The following is a 22,470-nucleotide window of genomic DNA, read 5'->3' as shown; positions in this document are numbered from 1 at the left end:
TGGCGATGATATACATAGCATATGCAATGGACCTTTGTTTGCAAACATTGTGATTGCTTCTAAATTTCAAAGAAACAACTCAATATATTTTATCAAGCTTCGTATGTTCATTGAGCAAGAGCTTCCAACGTAGTCAACATAATGAGACATGATGCGTTTTTTTTTTTTGTCCAAACATTACTCCATATAATGTGTAGGTCATTGCAAACAATCAAGCTATTTATGTGAAGTACCTGGAGGAAATCCTTTAACTACCTATTTTTCTCTATCTAACTGCTAAACAAAATAAGACATATGTACAAACTTTTCGAATATAAGATTGCGCTTTGAAATTTTGAATGTAAGACATGTAATTGCAATTTGTTCTTCATGCACCGCATATTGTTTAACATTTTCAAATTAAATGCTAAGCATCCTCCTTGCAGTGCCCTATTTCAAAATAACTTCTATCGCCACAGATAAAAGACCCGACGTAAACACGTATGTTTAGGGTATTTTTTATCTTTTTTCTTGAGTTTAAAAAAACCCATCAAATTATCAAGACTTGTTCCACGAAAAATTAAATACAATCTTGGTAATAAACGCATCTATCCACAGCAGATATATGCACATGCCAACCACGTGCTCAGTGCAATAATATTAACGAGGAAACTCGAGCTGTGATCAGAACATGCAGTTTTCCCAATTTTTTGGAGTGGGCTTAAAATCGTGTTTTTCATTAATCAGACGATGCAATGCTACAAATAAAAGTAGTAAGTAATATTACCTAATAATTATAACTTAGTAATTTCTTGTCTTGATGTTATGGTCGCATTTATTCTAAAATCAATGTTTTTCGAACTCTGTGTGACAGAGGAATGGCGGACGAAATAAACACATATGGCCTCAGGAAGACACACAATCATATGAAAAATCAAATTTTCAAGAATTTTAGATAATGACAAGAAAAAAGCGAAACAAATGGTTGTAGCCATATTATCAATGAATCAAACTAAGACCATTTTCAATACATTTTTCATCTCGTGAATGCTGTAGCTGCGCAGTTCTACCATAATTAATTTCCTTCTAATTAAAACAAAATAAACTTAATTATTTACTAATTTTGGTCTCTAACAGTAGGTAACTATTGCATTAACACTTTGAGTAATTTTTGGTTCTTGGCATTTCTTATTTCACACCAGACTCGTTCCATTTGGCTTGTACATCCCCCTTAAGGTTTCGTCAAAGGTCAACATTTCCAAAAATTTATTTTTACAATAGCCCCAAATCTATGTAAGGTATAAAGTTAAAACTTTTACTGTTTATAAATTATTTATTGATTAACAGATAAAAAGTTTTCCTTGATAAAAAAAAATACTTGGAATAATATAAATTAAGAAAAATTCTTCTTAAAAATACATATATTTTTAAAAAATACACCTAATTAATTCCATGCTTTTAGTGAAAACCATCAATGCAGAAACAAAATATGTTTATCAATGAAGGGCAAGTTGGACTTGGATATCCTTTGGAAAGTTGTTTTCCCTGTTTATTTTGTCCAAATGTTAAGACTTGAAAGTGAAAGTACACTGCAAATGGCGGATTATATACGGGGTCTTGTCTTTATACAAGTCATGCTTTCAATAACAGCCCTCCAGAGACCATTTACGTCTAACTTGCCCTCTTATGATAAACATATATTATTTCTACAATGTTGGTTTTCACAAAAAGGACAGATTTAAGCAGGTGCATTTTTTAAAAAAAAATATGCATATTTTATTAAACAAGTTTTCTAAAAAAATATCTTTTTTAAAAATATTTGTTATCAAGTAATACTTTCTATCTATTAATCAGTGATATACTTACAAAATATAAACGTTTTGACTTCATACCACACGTAGTTTTGGAGCAATTGTAAAAATAATTTTTTAGACATGTTGATCTTTGACGAAACCTTAAGTACGAGGGTTGTTAGAAAAGTTCGCGGACACATTGAATTACAGAAAATCTATTGTATACTGTGAAGTGTGACCTATGACTGAATGAATTCCTACATTTTGTTTATTGGTATGTAAAAAATCAGGTCCATATAATAAAATCTTAAAATTTTACAACTATTTTTACTATGGGGTTATGGGATTCACGGAGCAATCACTTGACGTAAGCGACGTGAGAACCAGATTTCAACTCTTTAAGCTTTGTCGCAGTTCTATAAATCTTTTATTTCTTCAGAGTTTTCTTATCTTTTTTATACTTTAAAATTGATTATCTATATCAAGACATATTACTTTCTACTATAATGTCTTTTGTACTGTTTCGGATAGTATTGAGATCTTAAAAAATAAAAAAAGTCTATGCAATCAATCGATCAGGTATGGAAACTATGCAAAACCATGAAGGCGCAACACAACGTCCATGCGATAGGGGGGTATTGAAGTATCGATGGAGTTAATCATTCAAAATGTTACTCCTTCCATTCTTATGAAGCTACAACCATTTGAAAACTTGTTCTTTGTATGTGTAGGATATTCTCGGCAGCATCTTGAAACATTTTAATCTATTTTTAGACATTTTCCTGTCTGCATACATAATTTTTACGTAGTGCAGTGATCCATGACGTTCAATAACGTTCCGATTTTTGGCTGTGTTTTTACGCGTTGATCATTTATAAACGGCTATAAAACAGTCATATACACTCCAATTTAGTTCAAAATTTCTCCCAGTGACGTTTCCTGCATACTTTAGCGGCAGGTAAAATATCATGAATCTCTTGGCACCACAATTGTGCAATTTTTAATTTTAATAAAGAGTCTTTGTGATATAAACGTGCCAAAATGTAGCATGCTCCGTGAGGCAAGATTTATCAAAATAAAAATGCCGTATATTTTTCAATAATCACCGGAGAGCACCAAATTCTTGTATATTTATTGGAAAAAAGCTCAAGATTATATCTGAAAAGTTTGACCGGTTTCGTGGAAATAGCGGGCTCACAATAGAACTTGTCCGCGAACTTTTCTAACACCCCTCGTATACATGCATAAGTCAAAGCGTTTATACGATATTCGAAGCAACTGTTAATCATCTAAAACAACTCCAATATTAAATGTGAACATGGAGCAGTGTCTTAATGAATCATTGTCTAGTTTTGAGGGCATGCCAGGGCATCAACAATAGTGGGAAACATGGGAAAATTTGCATAACGGACGTAGCACGTTATGCTAAAATTATCCCATGTTTCAAACTATTGTTGATGTCCCTGGCATATCCTCAAAACTAGAGGGTATGCCAGGGCATCAACAATAGTGGGGAACATGGGATAATTTGCATAACGGGCGTAGCCCGTAATGCTTAAATTATCCTATGTTTCCTACTATTGTTGATGTCCCTGCACACCCTCAAAACTAGACAGTGATTCCTTATATTTCCATTTTTACTTGAAATAACCATCTTAAAATAAATCGAAAAACCGTCTAATTGAGTAGATTTGAAATGCACAAGGCCCTATGACGTCCAATTTTACTATAAAAAATAGTCCCAAAAACACAAAACAAATTTATTGACTATTTATATTTACCGTAGTCAAATATCAACATTAATTTTATAAAATAAACAACAAAAGAATTTTAAATAATGATCAAAGTAATCTTGTTGACTTTAATTATATATGTGACCTAGATTTAGATTGTCGGAAGCGCAAACATATATAGGCACTATGTCACTTCTCCGCCGTCATATTGAGAGCAATGTTGTAGCTGATGAAACGGGAGCTGGTCAGCATGGTCAGGAAACCGATTTGTTTGGATGTTATTATGACAGAAGAAGTTGAGTTGCTTAAGAAATCGGATAGTAATGACTAAGGGACGATGTCTGTATCAGATGATGGAGTACGTGCAGATCCTAGCTGCAATAATGTAGCCTTCTCCGATTTTTTTATCTGATATTTTCAGGAGGGGGCTACAATTCCACAGCATCCGTAATGATGCAAATATATTTTCTGTAATACGAGCGACTGCTGGCAAAGTAAATTGTTTTAACATTCAACTTATTTCTAATAAGACGAGATTTTTATTCACTGTCGACATCATAGCTCGTTAAACGCGAAAACCATGTTAAATAAATCTGTTTGATTTCTTCTCGCTCATTCCGCAGCCATGACAGTTCACGCGTGACGTAGTGAGACTTGCGCTTGAAATTTTGAATAACTCAATAAAGCAAATGTCGACGTAAATAAATAATTTTGTTGAATAGTAACACTAAACATCGAAGTGTCATTTTTTCGTACACAGCGATATTTAGGCTTAGAATAAGATAATTGCAAAGAAATCCGCTCCCTGTAGATCCTTATTCTCATTGGCTGTCTCAAAATAAAATCTGTCAAGGTCAGTAAACATGGCGGATAAATTCAAGTTGTGATGTTGACATACACAAAAAATACTGATATTTTGATTGTTCTGTATATTTTATGATCGATTTATATCTGGGATAACTACATTATGGAAGTTCAGGTAAGACATATAAATACAAGAGGCCCACGGGCCTTATAGGTCACCTGAGCATTATGCAACAACTTTCCAGTTACAGTGTATTGAATTCGATTCAATAACATGTTTTAAGCCAGATGCTATATGGCATTCACAATTTTGAAAGAGCACCATTGATCATCATAACAATAAACTTAGCAGTCGCTTAGCTTGGTTACTGAATACCCATATGCAGGGTAGGGGAACAAAAATGCACTTCAACTAATCAGTAATATTCATCAATAATTAGTAGTGCCCCTAACACTCTGACATAAACCCCTGACCCTAGGTTGCACAAATTTTTAAAAGGCACCCTTAAAATTGCCTATCAAAAAGTAAATAAATGTTTTATAAATACAAAGGACCAGATTTCAAACAATTAATTCATTTCCAGTATATAAGTAGAGCCCCCCTACCCACCCCTGACCCTGGGGCCTTGAAATTCACAATTCTGCAAGATTAGGGCCCTTGCTCATCATAACTATATAGGTAGTTCATCTGCTTCATACCCAGAGACAGAGAAGAAAATTTTCAAAGATTTAATATATTTTCACTATATAATCAATAGAGTCCCACCCTAACACCAGAACCCCTGACCCTGGGGCCATAAAATTCACATTTTTTGTAGAGGTTCTCTTGCTCATCATAACTATGCACTTAGTAAGTTTATTTAATACCTAGGAGCAGAGAAGATTTTCAAAGAATTCATGTAATTTCACTATATAATCAATAGAGCCCCCCCCCCCAACACCAGAACCCTTGATGATAGGGCCATTAAATTCACAATTTTGGTTGAGGCACACTTGCTCATCATAACTATGCACTTAGTTTATATAATACCTAGGAGCAGAGAAGAAGATTTTCAAGGAATTCACATATTTTCACTATATAATCAATAGAGTCCCCCCCCCCCCCACACCAGAACCCTTGATCCTGGGGCCATAAAATTCACAATCTTAGTTGAGGAACACTTGCTTATCATCACTATGTACTTAGTTAGCTTATTTGATAACTAGGGAGCAGAAAAGAAAATTTTCAAAGAATTCATGTATTTTCACTTTATAAACAATAAAGTACCCCCCCCCCCCCCACCAGAACCATTGATGCCGGGGCCATAAAATTCACAATTTTCGTAGAGGCACTCTTGCTCATCATAACTATGCACTTAGTTAGTTTATTCAATACCTAGGACCAGAGAAGAAGATTTTCAAAGAATTCATGTAATTTCACTATATAATCAATAGAGCCCCCCCCCCCCCCCCCAACCACAGAACCCTTGACCCTGGGGCCATAAAATTCACAATTTTGGTAGAGGCACTCTTTCTCATCATAACTATGCACTTAGTAAGTTTATTTAATACCTAGGAGCAGAGAAGAAGAATTTCCAGGAATTCACCTAATTTCACTATATAATCAAAGAGCCCCCCCCCCCCAACACCAGAACCCTTGACCCTGGGGCCATAAAATTCACAATTTTGTTAGAAGCACTCTTGCTCATCATAACTATTTACTTACTTGGTTTATTTAATACCCAAGGGCAGAGAAGAAGATTTTCAAAGAAATCATGTATTTTTTTTACTATATAATCAATAGAGCCCCACCCTAACACCAGAAGCCCTGACCCTGGGGCCAAAAAATCAAAATTTGGTAGAGACACTCTTGCTTATCATAACTATGTACTTAGTTGGTTTATTTAATACCCAAGAGCAGAGAAGAAGATTTTCAAAGAAATAATGCATTTTCACTATATACTTATTTAGCCCCGCCCTAGCACTAGAACCCCTGACCCCAGGGCCATGAATCTCACAATTTTGGTAGAGGGCTCAATGCTGATTACAATCATGCAAATAGTTTGACTGCTTGATGTCCAGGAGTAAAGAAGAAGATTTTTAAAGATTGCATCAATTGTAGTGGTTTTGGCCCCACCCCTCAGGCCCCAGGGGGGCAGGGATCATGAAATTCATAATTTTTGTTCCCCCCTACCCATAGATGCTTTGTGCCAAATTTGGTTGAAATTGGCTCAGTGGTTGCAGAGAAGAAGCTGAAAATGTTCAAATGTTAACACACGACGCACGACGGACGACGACGGACGAAAACGGATAGCAATAGGTCACCTGAGTTTAATCAGGTGACCTAAAAATAGCCGTTAATCGACAATTTGAGACGAAATCCGTGCGGGAGCGATCCACTCCCGCTCTGCGCCATTAGAAAGATATTTAGGAGTTGTAGCCCCCCCCCCCCCCCCAAAAAAAAAAAAAAAAAAAAAAAAATTAAAAAAAAATTTTAAAAAATCGGAGAGGGCTACATTATTGCAGCTAGTGCAGATCCATGTGGCAATGTCAATTTCTCCACGTGGCTGTTACGGAAGTGGTGTTCTCGGACTCGCGAGGCCTCGGTCATATAGTGGACAGCGTTGCACTAGTGACTTGCTTTCGAGCCGAAGATAATTCATCATTTATTTTGTTTGTTAAAAGGATATATCATATCAAATTACTTAGTAAACAATTAAAACATCTATTTGTTCTTGAACATATTTATACGCCAGTGATATACATGCAGGTTGACACCTGACCTTTCAGTAATAGAGAAATATACATACCACAGGGTATTATCATGAAATTAACAAGATACACTTTTGTAGTGTTTATCATAGAGAAAACAATTGGAAATGGAAATACGAGGGGCGTTCAATAAATAATGTCATTGGGGCTCAGAAAGAAGCAAACTACGCTTTTCAATGATTTAGTCTTCATGATTTTACTTATTAATCTATTTTGACTCAAACACATGTCCGTTACATATTTTATCCGATTTCTGATTGTTTTTAGAACTCATTTTTGGGTATGACCCTTAGTATACTGGAAAATGGCAGATCCAATGATTTCTTGGACTTGTTTTTCCCTTCTGAAAGGTGTTTTATTCAAGTTTGGAAATAGAAACAAATCAAAAGGTCAAAGATCTGGCAAATATTGTTAATGTGAAAAAACTTTAACTTTCTGTTTATCCCGTAAACCCCTTTACTCTTCATGGCATGTGGGTTTAAACGCTGTTATGAAGAAATTCAATGTAGTAGAATCCTGATTCTTGGTCCTTTCTCTGATAAATATTTCGATTTCTTTGCAAAAAAACTGCTTACTAGGCACTTTCATATATTAAACTGTCTCCCCGAATACGAATTTGAACAATAATACCACTAATATTTAAGAAAAGTGCATATAAATCTGTTTTTGTGGTCTTGCATACCTTTGCTCTTGACAGACCTGCGCCGTTTATATCAAGTACATCTTATGGTTAATTTTATTTTAATGGTTTTAAGCAATAGATTCATGTTCCAATATCTGTTTGAATATAAAACAAACGTGGATTACTACAATTACTGATATTTTAAAATAATTGTTAAGACTTTTGTACACGCTGTCGTTTTCACTCATTTTTCAAAATACAGGGTGACCTTAGAGTACCAAGCTTAATTACTATATAAAGTTTCTTAAAAACATTGTAAACTACTCCCGATATGATGTCTATCAAATTGGCTATGTGTCTTAAAGTCAATAATACAACATCAAATATTATTTGTTGAAATTTGGCAAACAGTACATAAGTTGTTATAATTTTTGTTGGCAAGGAGGGTTCCCATTTCTTATGCCCATCATATAATTTTTTTATCATTGAAATTCACCTGCTCATCTGTCTATAAAACAGGCATCGGTTGCTGTAAATGTAACATATTTCAGTGAATATTTTTTGGGGATTTTAAACAAGTTTTACAGCAGCTTTAATGTAGCTTTTATTTTCACTCTAGTTTACTGATTCTTTACCATTCATTTATAATGCAGTGTCTCGAGTAGCCCCTGTTTCCCAGCTTCTCACGATAAAACTATGTGACGAAAAGTGGTCATATAAACTGTTATAAATTCATAAAAGATTCAATAATGAGAGTTAGTCAAGCTTTATGTCATATGACTACTATTTTGTATGTCATCGAGCTAATGACATTATTTATTGAACTCCCCTCGTATTTCAGAATATGATCTTTCAATTTCTGTCTAATAAGGTTATAAATAATTCGTCTCTACAGTTTTCCCGGTTACGAGTTAACATTTTGTTACGTAAACCGACGAAAATCACGTGTAGCCATTGAATCGTAAACATGTGGTAAACTGTTATGCTTAGGAACTCTTTCACTTGATTGGAGAACAGGCGTGACGAAAACATCGCCACGTGTTGAAAATTGCCTTCCATATAAGGTAATGGTCTCGACCTGTTTAATTCATTCATAGAGGGGAAACTGCAGCTTTACTACTACCATGGATGGCACACACGTAACGGAGCTTGAATGGCCAAGTTATGGAGAAATGTACTTGCCCAAGTTGGTGCCATTCTTACAAGACGCGGAACATGCATTGAATTACATAAGGGACATGAAACTCGGAGAAGATGCAATTATTCTGGCAACCTTTCCAAGATCAGGTCTGTAATAAAAAAAACACAAAGGTTAAGTACATTCATACGTTATTATATATTAGATACATGTAGTTCATGGACGTAATTACGATATAATGCCCCTAAAATATGGACAAATTATCAAAGTACATTTAAGTCTAAACCACGCATTCTTTGAAAAAAAAAAATTTACTTCTCGTCATTTTAACAGATCGAGAAACTAGTTTTCTGACGTCTGAATAAATTTGCAAGTAAATTAGCTATATGTTTACTTTACCTATGCCTTTCAACAAATTTTTGAAGTTGCACATATGGTAAAAACATTACATAGATAGATTTATAAGTGCATGAAATTATCAGAAAAGATGTGTTTAAGGACAGGTAACTCAGGTGTGAAAAATGACAAACTAAGTGCGGATTTATGAGTTATCGTTAATAGGAATTAAATATAGGCTGCTTTAGCATTGGTATTGTTATATGCACAAAAGGGGTCCTTACATTGTTTTGTACACAAAAAGTTTTGACCAAGAGAAAGAGAATGCCTTCACTCTGCCTGAAATAACAGGGTCAAATGAATGGGGAACAGACAGAATTTCAAGATTCAAGATATTTATTGTATTAAGTATTGCAGGACACCGGCCCAGAGTACAATCATATTTCACAATGTAATATTTACAATTTCAGAACAAACTTTAAATATACATTATGGGAATTATCACGTTTTAAATTTTCAATGAACTTTTTCCTCTCTTTAAAAGCTAAAAAAAAATTTTGCCATATTATTTAACACTGCATCATTTCCATATATAAACATATTCACAGTGTTTTTATATATCTTAAGTGTTTCAAAATATTACAGTTTACTCTAATATCCATACATAATTCACAATTTTCTATAAAGTGACTTTCATTTTCATTAAGATTTTTATTTGATATTTGACAGAAGAGAAAAAATCTATTTTCTCTAGGAATACCTTAAAATCGATTAATTCTCTAAAAGATACATTGCTTTATAACATCTAGATACTTTTCTGGTTCAAAAAGAATTTTGAATTTACAATAAAAATCCAATTTACTGTAAGAGCTCAATGAGGAGTGCCATTCTTGCATAAAGTTATCCTGGACTCTTTTTACAAACTCTTTTAAAAATAATACATTATCCCCTACACTTTGATAAATCCATACATAGTGGAATCCATATCTAAATAACATTGACTTCACCTCTGATGCCCAGTTACCTCTAGTTCTACCTACATTATTTAAGTGAAGTAATAATAAGTAACATCCTTTTTGGGTATCTATCATCTTCCATACAAAGTATTTTTAACCAATATGCAATAATTTTTTAAAGTACTGTATCATAAGAGGGTATTTCCCTAATTCTCATAGTACAACTATTTCAGGTGTATTGTTCTTTAGTCTTAAACTCTTCTACAAAACTTTGTATGTATACATTCAATACATTTAGATAACTCATACCCCCATATTTCAGCACCATAAGTCAAAATAGGTACTTCAATCATTCTATCAAAAATGCAAAAGATTTGTTTATATGATGCATTGTACATTTTCATAAATTTATATACAATAAACAATGCTTTTTCTGCTGACACACACAGAGACTTTTTTGTCAATTCCCACGACATTGTAATTGTAAAATATAACCCTAGGTATTTGTAAAATGATACAATTTCAATTTCTCTTCCATCAAAAAACCATTTTTCTGTACTTTTTGACATACCCCACGTCTAAACACCATGATCTTTGATTTTTGTAAAATTATTTTCATGCCATATTTGTAGCAAAATTATTCTAACGCTTTAATTTGATTTTGTAAGTTGATAACAGAAGGATATGGAAATAACGAACAGTATTCAATCTCAACGTCCATTAAACAAATATACAAAATAAGTGCAGAGCAAACACGGACCTCCGAAACATCAGAGGTGGGATCAGGTGCCATGGAGGAGTGAGCATCCCCTGCCGACCGGTCACACCCGCCGTGTGCTCGCTGTCATAATCAGGAAATAACGGAAAAAATCCGTGGTCAATTCAGAGTATAAATAATGGACTAACAATTGGTATGAAAAACGCCATTCAGCATTTCATTCAATGATAAATTGTATTTGCTGACAAGGTCATTGTATCGACCATAGAATTTACGAAATGATGACTTTAAACGAGACTGTTGATATTCTTGTTTCATCAACTTGCTTGTCAATAATTTACCTCGTTTAAGAAACTGTTCATACGCAGAGCATGCTCTTGCATATCGAATTAACTGAGATATAAATACTCCGTATGCAGGCGATGAAGGTATATTGCTGCATAAGTAAGGGAAGTTGACGATAGAAAAATTAAAGTCATCACGTTTATCATATAGCTTGGTTGTTAGATTACCATTAGTGTCTTTTTCAAGTAAAATATCCAAGTATGAAGCAGAAGTGTCGGACTCTGTGGTATCTTTTATCTCAAGCTCACCAGGATATATCGTGTCGACGTATGAATGGAAATTATCATTATTAATTGACAATACGTCGTCGATATATCTAAATGTCGAGTTGAAGGCCACAGCAAGTGTTTTTCTTCTTTTCACGTAAAAGATTTTGCATAAAACAGTATCTGCAAAGTTAACTACATCATCAGCAAAAAGTTACTGTTTAATATTAGGATATGTCTCATCAATATTATATGCCTTTACGTACATTTATTCTAATAATTCTGTAAGTTCCCCAATAAAAATGATAAATAATAAAGGACTTAACATACAACCCTGTCTTGTACCTATATAACACTGAAAAATGTCTGAAATAAGATTTAGATTTTTAATACATGATGTTAATTGGGAATACATTGACTTAAAAAGCAATAAAATATTTGTACTGACATATAATGTTGAACACAATCAAAAGCTTTGGAAAAATCTATAAACATGCAGTACATTCTAACTTTGCTTTTACTAATATATTTATATACACTTGCTTGAAGAACAAGGCAATTATCAATAGTAGAACGTGTATGTCTAAAACCAGACTGTTGTTCAAACAATACTCCTTCATATTCTGCCCAACTAGTTAATCTGTTATTCAAAATTTTAGTAAATATTTTACTGATGACATTCAGTTATGATATTCTTCTAAAAATTTCTGTTATACTCTTATCTCAACTCATGTACATAGGTCATATAATAGCTTTACCCCATTCACTTGGAAAAGTACCTTTTTCTAATATAGTGTTAAATAATTTTACAAAGTATTGTGATAATTGATCAAGACAGGCACGTAGAATCCGGGGGGGGGGGGGGGTGGTCCCCCCACTTTTTCCCCTAACATTACCTTTATCATAGAAAATGTCTATTGAAAAGCGGTTGCCCCCCCCCCCCCCAACTTGTTAACACAGTATATACATAGCAAGGAAATATAGGAAAAATTGACAGTGAGAGGAAGTTTGCCTTGGAAAAAGTTGTCCACTCCCCCCCCCTTTATAGGATTTTCGAGTTTTGGTAATCCCCCCCCCTTTTTTTTTTCCTTGTCAACTTTTTAGGTTAGAAATTTTTTTTTCTCAGGTTGCCCCAACCCCCCACTTTCAAAAACGATGCTACGTGCCTGCAAGAGTTTTTATAAATTTCTGTCACTATACCATCAATTCCTGGCGCTTTATTATTCTTCATTTCACTGAGTGCATCTTTTACTTCCTATAATTCATTAGGTTTATCCAATCCAACAACTTTATTTTTTACATTACCATCTTCAAGTTCTCTAAGAAAAATGTTGGCCTCTGATTCAAAGACAATATCTATATCAAACTTAACAGAGTCTAATAAGGTTCTAAAATAATAAATCCACTCAGTATTTGAAATATTAGTTTTGAAAGTACCTCTTGTCAATTTCTTTATAGCTTGCCACATGTTTCCTGTATCATGTTCACTTAGACACCCTTCAATCTGTAACTGATTAAACTGAGATTCTTTAAAGTGATATAAATCTCTAAATTTTTGTCTTTGTAATTTATAATTGTTTAGATCCTCCTCTGAATTTGTTTTCCTATATGTGTTTAATGCACGACTCTTTCCTCTCTTAGCTTCTTCACACTGTTTATCCCACCATTTAGGCTGTTCTAATATCATAGGTTTCTTATCCCATTTCATTTCTAATGCGAAATATTGTAATATATCTGTAATTAACTGTACGGCATTGTTTACATAACTATTTCTTAAGTTTGTATCTAACTAGGACAAACATGCCTTTACATAATCTGAGTTAAATTTTTCAACAAAATATGATCTTTTATCTTCTTTCCATCTAAATCTAACAAGATCCCCTCCCTTTGGTTCTAAATCTTATCATTGGGTTCGGCACTTTAAAAATACAAGTCAATGGAAAATGGTCCGATATGTCAGAATCATTTACAATAAAATAAAAAAAAAAGAAAAAAAAAAACTTTACAGACAATAAAAAGTAATCAATGACACTTTTACCATTTGTAGATATGTATGTATACTGCCCTTCAGTATCACTTTCAGATCTTCCATTTCATGTAACTGTAATGACTTACATATATTAATCAGTGTTTTTCCGAATTTATTAATGCCTTTATCACGTGATTTTCATGGTATGAAAAAGTAGCATTTTCAACTATGTCTACACCAATAACTGGGACATATTTTTCATTCTCATCAAAATCTAACATATTACCTATACGGGCATTAAAATCTCCTTTGCATATTACACAGACCTCTTCTTTAATGTCACTCAAAAAATCTAACAATTCACTATATACATGTAATAAATGCACACCATTTGTATCATTTTTATCTTCATAAAAACTAGAGTTTTCTTGTGGAAAATAACAGGCAACCATAACAACATCCTTATCAGTCTCAAACAATTCTTTATCAAACACTAAAATGATAGACATTATATTTTTTACCCATCTTTTTACAAATTTTTCTATCTCTTCTTACATACACTGCTATACCCTGTGGAGTTCTGCCATGCACTGATCTTTTTCACCCTATATTACAGTATTCATCAAAAACTGGAAAGACACTTTTACAATCTTGAGCAGAACTCGCCCATGTTTCTTACAGACAGATAATATCATTCTGCATTACAAAGTTAGCCGCATCTTGTCTTTCTAGCCATTTCCTTATACCCCCAATGTTCCACATGATCATTTTCACCTCTTTTACAGGGCCTTGGCCTCCTTGTTATTTCTCGTCATACTCGTCTATGGCTGCATGCATTGCGAAAGATGGTTTGGGTGCTCCCACCGTATATAGTTCCTCTGTGCGCGGGTTGCATCTAAAAAATTTTCCATCTGCGATAATCTTATCGTACGACAACGCTACCTTTTCGTATTTACTGCGCATGTTTTCAATATGCTTTATCAGTCCTTCCCTAACCTCTCGTGATTCTGAACTGAAGTCTTCACTTATCGAAATCAGGTTTGCTGGTTCATCTTTCTTTCTCTTCAGCTTTTTTTTTTCAAGAACTTGTTTCTCTGTTTTTCCATCTACAAAATTTTACAAAGATACCTCCTGCTTTTGTACCATTTTTTTTTATTTCTTCCACGCCTATGAGCTCTCTCTATGACCATTTTGTCCTCATCATCTGCTTTCTGAATACCAAGGGTATCTTTAAACACTTGTCTTACTTTTTCTGCACAATTAAACCATGATTCCCCTTCCTCCTGGTCTTCGTCTATCCCCCATACGATCAGATTATCCCTTCTTCTTTGATCTTCGAACCGCCTTACTTTGGCTTTGAGTGTTCCGTTTTCTTCTTCAAGCTTTTTCATATTGATCTCAAGCCTATCGTTAGTCTCAAGCACCCTGTCGAGCTTCTGATTCAACTTTGTAATTTCTGTCTCTAGTTTACTATTTATACTTTTCAGCTCTTCTTTTAACTCATCCTTTATTTCGCGAATAATTTTTACCAAATCATGTGACTGACCGGTATGTCCGCCTGGCGATGATGGTGGTTGTTTTTTTTTATTATTATTATCCATTATTTATACACTGAATTGACCACGGATTTTTTCCGTTATTTCCTGATTATGACAACGAGAACACGGCGGGTGTGACCGGTCGGCAGGGGATGCTCACTCCTCCATGGCACCTGATCCCACCTCTGATATTTCGGAGGTCCGTGTTTGCGCTGCTCTTATATTGTATATTATTTTGTTTAATGGACGTTGAGATTGAATACTGTTCGTTTCCATATCCTTCTTTCAAACGGCAATTATCTTTGCGTTGTATTCCTTGTCAGTCTCTGCTGTTCATGTCCATGGTCAGTCGGTCCTGGATTCGCTTCAACATCCCCCGACAACAACAATAAACTAAATAGTAACAACGCTATCGTCAGTAGTCTCCCTGACCGCCATTTTTGCACTTGAAGCCATGCTGTCGGCGGACAACAGTCTTTTTGCTTCACACGCTTAGAAGGGTGCACGACACAAACCGACACGTACTCTCCATTCTTCCACTCCTATCATTTTCAATGCCCATTTAAAGTCCAACGGTTCAAAACAATATTTAATCAATTTTGACACCTATCTGGTTTCCCACCATGCTCTTCGGAATCTCGATCCCGATCCCGGAGCAGACTATATTCAATAGTTTCAACTCTCTTTCACAATTATTGTGAAGAAGAAAATTCAATGTCATATTTTTGTTCGCGCTTTTTCGCTTCCTGTGTAAATATATATATTTTTACAAGTAAATGCAACAATTGATCATCTTATTTGTGTTACTAAAGGCGGCTTTACACGGTAATACAAGTCGTATACAACTTGTCGTATACAACTTTTGTAATATGTTCCTCACCTGTCCACACGGTTCAACAGATTTCTATTTAACTCTATTGTCATACAAATGAATAAAACGCCCAAATCCGAAAGCCTTTGTAAAAGTGAAAAGTATGCAATTTTATTTGACATAATTTTCATACGAATTTTAAATAAAGAGCATATCACATGAAAAACATAAATATAAAAGTTATGAAAAATATTAAATATGAATATTGAACAAACCAATTCAAATGATAGTCACATAAAATATTTTATATATTATTATTATTTACATGATTTTTGCATCATCTGCAAATAAAAAGTAATTGCATGAATTTCATGTGAGCCATTTTTTATCAGTGTATAATGAATATTCACACATACAGTAAGTTCCTTGAATTTATATTTGTTACACTTTGAATTATTCCAATACTATTTATATCTCGTATTATGATATTTTTATGATTACTTAACTTTTTTTAAACTAACTAAATAAAATATCTACCATACAAAATGTGTGGAATATAAGAGATTTTGTAAGAGAGCTTTTCATTATAAAGAAACCCAATGAAAAGAAAGTAAATGCGTCAATAATATAATAATAATAATAGGTAACTTTTGAACATTTAAATGGCAATGTTTTAAGTAAGTTTTTTTTATACAGTTTAAAAGAGCACAATAAAAAAAATATAAGTAACTTTCATAAAAGTTCTTTTTTAAAATATTTTTTTTTATTTACGAATGGGTGCATTTATATTGAAAATGTAGTTTCATAAGTTTCCAAGTCAAGCGTGAACCTTTTCTTACTTTATAGAATTTAATGATTATAAATCAACGTATAAAATTATTTACCAAAAAATTCTATATTTGTTGCAGGTTCATGTCTTTATCCATGTTTTCGTTGACCAGACACTTATGAATAAATTAAAAACTCAAGCCGTTCATTGGTTGGATCCAGAAAGTCGTATACGATTTGTCGTACAGAATAGGAACATGCTCTACTCGAAAAACTGTCAGATACGACTTTAGAAAGTCGTATAATACAAGTATTAGCGTATTTCACACAGTAATATTTTGCCGTATACGACAAGTCGTATACGACTTGTATTACCGTGTAAAGCCGCCTTAAGCTCGAAGGGGAACGACCGAGACGAAGAGGTCCACATGGACTATTTTATCCCAAACTTTATAATTTGAATTAATGTAGTATAGAAATTTAATTTTCACATAATTTATTTAATATAAATAACCAATTGATGTCACATCCCTCAAGTGGCTCATCTACAAAATATTTTGTTGTATGTAAATAAATGTCAAAGCAAAGTATTATATTCAAAAGAAACTTGACAGTTCCCAATGCTCATATGATGTGATTAAAATGGGGTAGGCCTTCAAAAGAACAAGGTTCACTTTTGCCTTATTTGGCCCTGTTAAACTGAAACTGCATAATTTTAGTTAACAATGCATTGAATATCTCTCAGATCTTTGGTGACTGCGTTTCTATAAAAAAAAAAATGACGTAATTTTCTGGCTAGTCAATGCATTATGACGTCAAGAAATGCGTCAATTTCCTATTACTCTGAAAAAGTCTACAAAAACGGCCAATTTTTAAAGCTATTTTTCGAGATTTAATATAGAGCGCAACCTCTGATCTAAAATATGCAACTAGTAAATGATAGAACTATTTCTGTGGATTAAAAGACATGTTTTATTTTTTAGATCAGAGAGTGCGCTCATATTATTTTTCTTCACTGAATACTTAATTATACCTGTTTACATAGAAATTCAAGAACATTGCAATTTCATAAAGCCAGTTCTCCAAGACATGGACTTTTTAGTAGGATATGAAAGCACTAAGTCTCTATTTTATTTTAATGCTTCAAATGGAAAATCATGTTTTGATCAATCAATTGGTATATGTATAGGGCCATTTTATGCATAAAGTGAACCGACCTATTTATTTAGAGTTTAGTCCATTTCTTTTAAATATGAAAATGTGAGAGACAATGAGGTAATCCTCATTTTAAAAGACCAAGATACATGGATATTAAATTGGTAATGTTTGTTTATTCAAATTATAAATTTTGTAAAAAATGAATTCCAATCATACCAAATTTCCTCTTTCTAGAACATCCTGGCATGCAATCTGGAATAAATTAGAGAAAAATTAATTTTAAAAAAACCCAAAAGTCTCTGTCGAGACTGTAGCTCTACTGGTTTGTACTTATCAAAAACACTATTTTATGTTTCTTTGTGTAGTCTACTTGTGTGCCAACTTCTTTCGAAATCAAACTAAAACTGTAGAAAGATTAGCGTTTTGAAGGAATTTCACAGATAATTCTATTTTTAGTAACCATGGTAACACCATTCATCGAAATCAAAAACTGATGCACTATTCAATGTATCTTAGTGTAGTCTACTTGTGTGCCAAGTTATACTGAAATCAGACCAAAACTGTAGAAGTAGTAGCGTTTTAAAGGAATTTCACAGAAATTTCTATTTTTAGTAACCATGGTAACACCGTTCATCGAAATCAAAAACCAATGCACTATTCTATGTATCTTAGTGTAGTCTACTTGTGTGCCAAGTTATACTGAATTCAGACCAAAACTGTAGAAGGGGTAGCGTTTTGAAGGGATTTCACAGAAAATATCTTAGTGTAGTCTACTTGTGTGCCAAGTTATACTTAATTGAGACCAAAACTGTAGAAGGGGTAGCGTTTTGAAGGGATTTCACAGAAAATTCTATCTTTAGTAACAATGGCAACATCGTTCATCGAAATCAAAAACCGATGCACTATTCTATGTATCTTAATGTAGTCTACTTGTGTGCCAAGTTATATTGAAATCAGACGGAAACTGTAGAAGGAGTAGCGTTTTAAAGGAATTTCATAGAAAATTCTATTTTTAGTAACCGTGGCAATACCGTTCATTGAAATAAAAAAACCGATGCAAAATTCTATGTATCTTAGTGTAGTCTACTTGTGTGCCAAGTTATACTGCATTCAGACCAAAACTGTAGAAGGGGTAGCGTTTTGAAGGGATTTCACAGAAAATTCTATCTTTAGTAACAATGGCAACATCGTTCATCGAAATCAAAAACCGATGCACTATTCGATGTTTCTTAGTGTAGTCTACTTGTGTGCCAAGTTATATTGAAATCAGACCAAAACTGTACAAGGAGTAGCGTTTTAAAGGAATTTCATAAAAAATTCTATTTTTTGTAACCATGGCATTACTATTATCGAAATTAAAAATCGATGCACTATTCTATATATCTTAGTGTAGTCTACTTGTGTGCCAAGTTATATTGAAATCAGACCAAAACTGTAGGAGGATTTGCGTTTTGAAAAATTGTTTTCAAACAGACGGACAGACAGACAGACGGACGGACGTCGGACGCATAACTATCGCATAAGCTCTTCTGGTCTCTGACCAGTAGAGCTAAAAATCATATTTATTCATGTTTTGGAAAATATTATACAATTATTGCATGATAGTGAGGGAGACATGAAGATTTCTTCGCCCATGAAAAATCATATTCCCGAGGGCAACGCCCGAAGGGAATATGAATTTTCATGGGCGAAGAAATCTACATGTCTCCCTCACTATCATGCAATAATTATTTTATTATACCGAATCAAGCACAATGCAGAAGATATAAAGAGAATCAAATAAATACAGTTAACATTTGATGAGAACAAAATGAAATACCAATAGGTGTAAGTCACACCACTAGCGTTTCATTAAAAAAAAACCTTCGTTACAAGTCATTCTGATTTACACACTGCAGTGTAGTAATATTCATTCCCTACTCATGGAAACACTTTTTCTAACTATTTATACTTTAAGATTTTATATCAACATAATTATTCAAAGATATAAACAATCGAAAAAAGTATACAAGTAAATCATCGACATTGTGACGTCACAATCGGGGAACACTACGTGAAACACGTTCTGTACACTTCAGTTGATTGCATCTAGATGTAGGTAAGCGTAGTCAGGCGAGGTGAACCGAATGCGGGAAACACGAATTTTTGTTGCAGGGCGAACACGGCGGTCAATTGACTGCTTCAGCCAATCAGATTCCTCTTTACTTGTGTTTATTTATATGAGGTATAATAAATATAGAATCTTACATGACTTGTAGTTGGATATGAATTTTATCCAATGAGTTGTGCGGTTTTTTTTGCCCAAGTTGGATAAAAATCATACCAGTATCTAGCTAAAAATCATGTTAGAGTCTTTTTATCCCATGTTATTTTTTTACACCACAAACAATGTTTAACACTGTTTTAAACCACAGACAATGCTTAACACTGTTTTTATATCGGACTCCACTTCATTTTACTTCATCACTCTAAAGCAAAACCCATTGCAACGTCACAACTGTGTGATTCGAGAACGATATTACATGAGGCACTTAATATCCTTTAAACTTTTGAATTAATTCTATATATTAGGAAATCAAACTTGTTATGAATACGGGTAACTGTGACTTAAGGTTCTAAATTTTGAAGAAAAATTGAGAGAAAAAATATTTAACTGAGTATTCTCACTAGTCACTAGCCTACTTGTCAATTTCAAGGGGTAAATTTATCTTCAATAAGCATGTGTATGTATACATGCATATCCAAATCAATTAATAGCAAATCTCTGAATTAATCTATGTCAAATTGCCTGTCCAGTTTGGTCTGCATTTGCATCTTGGGCTTTTACCGGTAGATGAATCCCAGCGGCATGCATATCGACATCTTCATCACATTCCATCACAGGTACCCTTCATGTCAAGGCACATGTTGTACAATTTAGCAACAGCAGTTATGATCTGAATACTCTTTTGTGGGGAGAAGAGAAGCATCCAACCAGATTTGTGCAAGCATCTACAAAATTGTTATTTTTTAGCATACCTTAATCACCTTTACTTAGTATTTGCAAGAATTCATATGTTACTAGACCTTGTTACACTATTACTATTGATGCCTGGTACAATCGATATAATGATGATATTCATGATAATAGTGTCACAAATAAATTATACCATTTTTATTTAATGCATGTAAAATTTAAAGCCTAGTTTTGGTGTGTATAATTATACGTAAAGCGGGATTTGCAGACACCTAAAACCCTCTCAACTACGACTCGCGTGCGACTGTGTGCAGCATTGTAATTCCCCCCCCCCCCCCTCGCTAGATGGACTGGCCTTAAGTGTCATTATATATTTCTTCAGGGCATAGGCACCCCGTGGGGATACGGGTTAGAATAGGTCCTCAGAACCCCCTTGCTTGTCGTAAAAGTCGACTAAATGGGGCGGTCCTTCTGATGAGACCGTATAAACCAAGGCCACGTGTCACAGCAGGTGTGGCACGATAAAGATCCTTCCCTGCTCAAAGGCCCTAAGTGCCGAACATAGGCCTAAATTTGCAGCCCTTCACCGGCAATGGTGACGTCTCCATATAAGTGAAATATTCTGGAGCGGGACAAAAAAACAGTATACAATCAATCAATCAGGGCATAGGCCAAGTCCCCAAGAAGCCAGCCATCATTTCTGTGACCAATATATCAGAAGACAAAAATAAGAATCTAGGAAATTAAAACTGTCCAAGGTAGACAAACACCCCATGAATTTTCGGAGAAGCTAGTATTTGTGTTCACATTTTGTTAATAAACATTTAGAGTGAAAATGTAATGGTTATTCATAATATATTTTAAATAATTTTAACTAAACTCAGGCAAAGTCTTACAAAACATCAATACTAATGATATAGACCGAAGAGGAATTACATATATGAACTTTTTGTTCAATTGACCTTGAACCTTCATAATTGACCTTGGGTCAAAGTCATGACACATCCTCAGAATATAAACCATCTGTTAAAAATGGGAACCCGCTGTGTTTATTCATAGGAAAGATATGGACTACTTGGGCATGAATTATTAATTTTCTTTATGTGACCTTGGACTTGCCCAAATGACCTTTAGTCAAGGTCTTGACACACCTTTAGGTCATGAGCGATCTTGTGTAAAGTATATGTAGTAGATTCTTATGTTCCTACATAAAGATATGGAAACATCCACAAACATATTTACGTACGAGATGTTTCCTATATTCCCCCTAAACTTTGTGTGCGGGGGAGGGTATAATAAAAGCTGTAATAACCCTCTAAATTTTAATTTCAGTTACCTTGTTTCCATGTGGTCTTTTAGTTCAGAATTGGCAAAGATGAACGCATCATGTACCGAGCCCGGTCACTTACATACAATGTTTGTGAAGCTATAAATGATAAGAAATTAGTTATTGTAATTCAGTACCAACGATTCATGTACATATCATACAAGTATTTGACTTGATGAAATAAATCGTAAAATATATATGATGTGTTTCACTCGAATGACTCGATTTATGCAAGATAAGTGCCATTTAGATGGATCTAATACATTTTAGTACAATTGTAGTTTTTTTCTTTTTGATTTCGTTGACAAATGCTTTTCAATAAAAGTGGAACTCGGAAATTTGCTTACCTTGTCATTGATCATTCGCAAAATTATTTTGTTTAAAAAACGTTCTGATAGTACAAGCAAGTACTCTGAAGTTGACATCAAAAAGAGGCTTGAGTTTTTGATTGGCAATATCTTTATGGTTTTTGGAGACCAGGTCTTTCAGCAATCTGTTGGAATTCTCATGGGTCCTACTTTCCCCTGTTATTCTATGAGACCTACTTCTGTATTCACATGAA

At 33.9% G+C, this 22,470-nt stretch overlaps 1 pseudogene; it reads right to left on the bottom strand.

Moving 5' to 3' along the window:
* Positions 1 to 20,371: 20,371 nt before the first annotated feature.
* Positions 20,372 to 22,263, bottom strand: LOC134253891 (putative nuclease HARBI1; annotated as a pseudogene).
* Positions 22,264 to 22,470: the final 207 nt, after the last annotated feature.

This window comes from Saccostrea cucullata, unplaced genomic scaffold (assembly GCF_032062105.1).
Source record: "Saccostrea cucullata isolate Sc308-1 unplaced genomic scaffold, CSIRO_AGI_Scuc_v1 ctg1515, whole genome shotgun sequence".
Classification (NCBI taxonomy): Eukaryota; Metazoa; Mollusca; class Bivalvia; order Ostreida; family Ostreidae; genus Saccostrea; species Saccostrea cuccullata.
Note: the sequence above shows the minus strand (reverse complement) of the source record. Positions and strands in the feature narration are given on the sequence as shown.